Raw genomic sequence first — 6,694 nt, 5'->3', positions numbered from 1 at the left:
CCCTAATCCGATAACACTGTGTAACCCTAATCCTATAACACTGTGTAACCCCTATAACACTGTGTAACCCTAATCCTTTAACACTGTGTAACCCTAATCCTATAACACTGTGTAACCCTAATCCTATAACACTGTGTAACCCTAATCCGATAACACTGTGTAACCCTAATCCTATAACACTGTGTAACCCTAATCCTTTAACACTGTGTAACCCTAATCCTATAACACTGTGTAACCCTAATCCTATAACACTGTGTAACCCTAATCCTTTAACACTGTGTAACCCTAATCCTATAACACTGTGTAACCCTAATCCTATAACACTGTGTAACCCTAATCCGATAACACTGTGTAACCCTAATCCTATAACACTGTGTAACCCTAATCCTTTAACACTGTGTAACCCTAATCCTATAACACTGTGTAACCCTAATCCTATAACACTGTGTAACCCTAATCCGATAACACTGTGTAACCCTAATCCTATAACACTGTGTAACCCTAATCCTATAACACTGTGTAACCCTAATCCTATAACACTGTGTAACCCTAATCCTATAACACTGTGTAACCCTAATCCTATAACACTGTGTAACCCTAATCCTATAACATGGGTAACCCTAAACCTACAACACTATGAGTAACATTAACTCTAAGCTTAAACCTACTATTAACCAATTGTATCCCTAATAACCCTAACCTTTGGATCTGCCAACTGAATATACACTTCCTATTGTTAAGGTTTGTACTGACAGCAATGAAATCTGATCGTAGATCTGTGGTTGTCAACTTCTCACCATCAATGCACTCTAAAACCATCATGTCATTATCTGACCCTGAACTGATCAAGTGGTTCTGTTTTACTACCAGGGTTAAAGCATGGCCCTCATTCAACTATCTACACTAGTAAGAGATCTGCATCAACTTAATCAGTTCAGTAACAGACCTGGAGTCCTCACAGCTCTCATTTTTTGGAGGGAAAACTGTTTCACTTCAAAATGTTTTACTGAAGCTATTTAACAGAAATACATCCTCTTGTCTGGTCACACCAGGAACTGATACCCTCCCTTGTTCCACTCAATTTGGAGGGAAAACTATTTAACAGAAAAAGTATGTTTGTAAATGTGCTAACAGGAAGAACATCAAGGTTATAATCATGTCAAAGGCAACAACATTTTCATTGTAATCCAACAGAACATGAGGTCTGGATTGTTCTGGTGGGGAAGACTGGAGTTGGAAAGAGTGCAGCAGGAACCACCATCCTGGAAAGATTTTGAAACAAATGCATCTCGTGACTGTTACATTAGAAAGACAGAAGGAGAGGTGGTGTCACATGAGATGTCGCTGGAGAGACACGAAGCAGGTACAGGGAGTAACATTTAATAAATAATGGACATATAACGAGCCAGGAACAGCGTCAGCAAACAGAAAACAAAGACAAAAAACAATCAATGAATCAGCAGGGAACAGAGCTGGGGGACTGACAAATATAGGGGAGGAAATCAACAGGAGATAAGTGAGTCCAGGTGAGTCCAATAATGCTGATGCGAGTGATGAGGGAAGGCAGGTGTGCATGATTGATGGCAGGAGCGTGTGATGCAGGGTAATCTGGGGCCCTCAAGCGCCAGGGGAAGGGAAGAGCGGGAGCAGACGTGACAGGTGGATGGGAAAAGTTTAGATGCTATATACTGAACAAAAATATAAATTCAACATGCAATTTCAACAAATTTCCTGAGTTACAGTTCATATAAGGAAATCAGTCAATTGAAATAAATAAATTAGGCCCTAATCTATGGATTTCACATGACTGGGCAGGGGCGGAGCAATGGGTGGGCCTGGGAGGGCATAGCACCACCCACTTGGGATTCAGGCCCACACACTGGAGAGCAAGGCCCAGCCAATCAGGTGTAGGTGAAGAAGCCAGATTTGGAGTTCCTGGATTGGCGTGATTACACTTGGTCTGCGGTTGTGATGCCGGTTGGACGTACTGCCAAATTCTCTAAAACAACGTTAGAGAAGGGTTATGTTACAGAAATTAACATTCGATTCTGTGGCAACAGCTCTGGTGGACATTATTGCAGTCAGCATGCCAATTGCACACTCCCTCAACTTGAGACATCAGTGGCATTGTGTTGTGTGACAAAACTGCACATTTTAAAGTGGCCTTTTATTGTCCCCAGCGCAAGGTGCACCTGTGTAATGATCATGCTGTTTAATCAGCTTCTTGATCTGCCACACCTGTCAGGTGGATGGACACTGAGAAATGTTCACTAACAGGGATGATTTACATTTGAACATTTAAGAGAAATACGCTTTTTGTGCGTTTGGAACATTTCTGGTATCTTTTATTTCTGCTCGTGAAACATAGTACCAACACTTTACATGTTGCGTTTATATTTTTGTTCAGTATATATACATTGTGGATAATTGTAATCCAGATCTTCATTTTACTCAGAAATGTAAAGGGAGATATCATGTCTTCACAACAATGAAGATCAGAATCCCTCTCAGGTCACTGAGCTGCTGTAGAAGATAAACAAGATGGTCATGATGAATGGAGGAAGATACTACAGCAATGAGATGTTCCAGGAGGCTGAGAGAGAGAGAATGAAGAAGACGAGGAGAGGATCCTGAGAGAGAGAGAATGAAGAAGACGAGGATCCTGAGAGAGAGAGAATGAAGAAGACGAGGATCCTGAGAGAGAGAGAATGAAGAAGACGAGGATCCTGAGAGAGAGAGAATGAAGAAGACGAGAAGAGGATCCTGAGAGAGAGAGAATGAAGAAGACGAGAAGAGGATCCTGAGAGAGAGAGAATGAAGACGAGGAGAGGATCCTGAGAGAGAGAGAATGAAGAAGACGAGAAGAGGATCCTGAGAGAGAGAGAATGAAGAAGACGAGAAGAGGATCCTGAGAGAGAGAGAATGAAGAAGACGAGAAGAGGATCCTGAGAGAGAGAGAATGAAGAAGACGAGAAGAGGATCCTGAGAGAGAGAGAATGAAGAAGACGAGAAGAGGATCCTGAGAGAGAGAGAATGAAGAAGACTAGGAGAGGATCCTGAGAGAGAGATGGAAGAGAGGATCCTGAGAGAGAGATTGAAGAAAATGAAGAGAGGATCCTGAGAGAGAGATTGAAGAGAGGAAGAGAGGATCATGAGAGAGAGATGGAAGAGAGGAAGAGAGGATCATGAGAGAGAGATGGAAGAGAGGAGAGAGGATCCTGAGAGAGAGAGAATGAAGAAGACGAGGAGAGGATCCTGAGAGAGAGAATGAAGAGAGGAAGAGGATCCTGAGAGAGAGAAGGAAAAGAGGATCCTGAGAGAGAGAAGGAAAAGAGGATCCTGAGAGAGAGAGATGGAAGAGAGGATCCTGAGAGAGAGAGATGGAAGAGAGGATCCTGAGAGAGAGAGATGGAAGAGAGGATCCTGAGAGAGAGAGATGGAAGAGAGGATCCTGAGAGAGAGAGATGGAAGAGAGGATCCTGAGAGAGAGAGATGGAAGAGAGGATCCTGAGAGAGAGAGATGGAAGAGAGGATCCTGAGAGAGAGAGATGGAAGAGAGGAGAGAGAGGATCCTGAGGGGGATGGAAACGTGTACACAGTTTTGCACTTGAAAATGTATCAATAAACCAATAGGCAGATCTGATACAACATTTTGAACAGTAATGCAATGGTTCATTGGATATCTCTAAAACTTTTCACATACACTGTGTCGCGATACGAAACCTTCAGCCCCGCCCCTTGGCAGGCAGCGGGGTGCTAGAGGTGGTTAGCGTCCCGTTCCCTGGATTGGACAGGGCACTATAGATACTTCAGGGTATATCGGTATAACCAGGACCGCTTGCGTAGCCCTGCCTCTCTTTCTATATCGATACGTTGTCCGCGTAGGGAGGTCTTTTGCCTTGTCACTCTCAACGGTCTAGCTCTAGCTGGGATGTGTGAACCCCACGTTTATCCTCTAGACTCCTTTTACACCACTAATTGATCCTTGAGTTGTTATTAAGCACTAGTCCTACCAGTCTCTGTATGATTTCCCTGTGGTGAGTGTTTCCCCTCTGTGATGTATCTAGTTTAAAGTGTGAAGACCTTTAGTCAACTTAGTCTCACTACTCTGCCCGTCGGCTATGTATCGCTTGGATAATAAAACTTAGATCGACAAGACAATTAATGAATCACTACTGGACACTTTCCTCCTTGTCTTTTAATGGTAACTCATTCTGTCATAGAGTATTAGTCTCCGTTTCCAGTGTCCCGGTAGAGGGGAGTGTCAAATTTGTCTTGGGAGGACGTTTTACTCGAGACAAAATATGGCTACCGTTTATTTTTGTAAACACTCTGTTTTTTGTCTTTTACAATCAAACACACTTCAAAATACACAATTTGTTACTCGGTTACACACAGCGTTAATCAAAAACATGCAAATTCCTTAATGCTCTATAATACCTGGTACAATGATAACACCCATCTCTAATAAAATATAATATTTCAACTTAATTACCTTTAAAAGATGACAGGGAGACCCACGGTATCAGGAGCAGAGTTTCAGTCGGTCAGAGTTCTTTTAAGAATTTAGGTAGGTAGCGACTCCCCTCTACTGGCTGAGAGGTTGAATTGGAGTCGGTGCTTTACTAAATTTAGAGATTCAAGTTTGGACTGGATGAGAGAACCCGCTGGTGATTCCCTGCCCCACTGGAATATTGAATAGTCTGTGCCATACAACGAGGGCGAGGTACTGAGCTCAATCGAGAGGTTAATTACTGAGACTTTCTCTGGATATAATTTGCATCAGTATACAAGCACCAAGGCCGCAGGCGACAGGACAGCTGTTCAATAGTTAAACGGTATATCGGAGAGACACTTCTCAAATCCAACAAGTTAGAATCTTTAAGTAATTTGAGTCAGGTGCCAATTACCCGAAGTCAAATGGTTGTCTAAATGAATTCAAGAAGGCAGCGCTGAAGTATCGGCAGTTTCTCTATATATACCTTTTTTTATCTCTCACTCGAGGTCACGTGAGTGTCCTCCCCTCTACAAACTTTGGAGGACACACAGCTGGATTACCACATATTAACAACAGTTGATATATGGGCATCCGTTTATGATCGTGCCCTTACTCTTATAACAGTACATATATGGGCATCCGTTTAGGACAGTGCCCTTACTATATCAGCAATGAGTCTAACAGCTGTTCCTATTCAGAGGTGTCACTTGAGGCAGAGGGTGGTTCTTCCTGACACCAGTCTTGTTCAGTAGTGGGTTGGCTTGAGTCATCTTCTGGTGACGCTGTCCAATCCGGCATTTCAGTAGGCGTGGTCATCTCTGTCTCTACCATTGGTGGGTAAGGCAGGGGAAGAGGGCCAGGAGGTAGATCCATTTGGCGTTTTACTACAACTGCTTCCATCTAGTGGCCAACATCTAAATTGTGCCTGTTCTCCTAAGCAATATCATGTCCCTTTTCTTGCATTTAAAAGATGTGACAAAAAAACACATGCTTTTTCTTTGTATTATCTTCTACCAGATCTAATGTTTTATTCTTCTACACGAATTTCACATTTCCACAAACTTAAGTGTTTCCTTTCAAATGGTATCAAGAACATGCATATTCTTGCTTCAGGTCCTGAGCTACAGGCAGTTAGATTTGGGAATGTCATTTTAGGTGAAAATTGAAGGGTCCGATCCTTAAGAGGTTGCTGTACATAATACAAGTTGTTTGACTTCATTATTTGATATCTATAGAGAGTACAAAACATTAACAATTACCTGCTCTTTCCATAGACTGACCAGGTAAATCCAGGTGAAAGCTATGATCACTTATTGATGTCACTTGTTAAATCCACTTCAATTAGTGTAAATGAAGGGGAGGAAACAGGTTAAATAAGGATTTTTAAGCCTTGAGACAATTGAGACTTGGATTGTGTGTGTGTTTCAGTCAGAGAATGAATGGGCAAGACAAAATATTTAAGTGCCTTTGAACAGGGTATGGTAGTAAGTGTCAGGCACACCGGTTTGTGTCAACATGGGCCAGCTTCCCTGTGTAACGCTTTCAACACCTTGTAGAGTCCATGCCCCAACAAATTGATGCTTTTCTGAGGGCAAAAGGGGGCTGAAAATCAATATTAGGAAGGTATTCCTAAGGTTTTGTACACTGTGTATATCAGTCAATGTTCTGACCTTGCTTAGTGTCTCTGCCTTGCCTGTTCCTGTTACAGTGTAGTACAACAAGCCACTACACCAATGAGGTGTTTCAAGAGGCTGAGAGAGGGAAGTAGTAAACAAGGTGAATGCTGTGTACAATGAGAGTCTGTAACATTACCATTTGTCATTGTTTTGACTGGTTGGCTGGTTTGTTGCTGGGTTGCTGGTTGGTTGATTTATAGTTCATCTAAGGACTATCTGGGGACATATTCTAATGATTTACACACATTAGATGAAGTATCAACCAACCTCAACAAATTAATATTAATTTATGACAAATTACTGTTCTTAAATAACTAAATGCCCTAATGTGTTCAGTTTATTTGTGTCTATTGCTGTACCCCCCCCAATCGCAGCACCCCCACCACCACCACCCCCAAACTACTTCCTATGGTCTCTGTACCTCTGAAAGCGTCCCTTTACTCCTTTAATTTCCACTGTCTCTGCTAAGGTCTCAGGACCCATCAGCTCTACAAAGTCCTCTTTCTCCACCTAGAGGAAC

Source organism: Oncorhynchus tshawytscha, unplaced genomic scaffold (genome assembly GCF_018296145.1).
Source record: "Oncorhynchus tshawytscha isolate Ot180627B unplaced genomic scaffold, Otsh_v2.0 Un_contig_7726_pilon_pilon, whole genome shotgun sequence".
In the NCBI taxonomy this organism is placed as follows: Eukaryota; Metazoa; Chordata; class Actinopteri; order Salmoniformes; family Salmonidae; genus Oncorhynchus; species Oncorhynchus tshawytscha.
The sequence above is the reverse complement of the archived record's forward strand: the minus strand, read 5'-3'. Positions refer to the sequence as shown.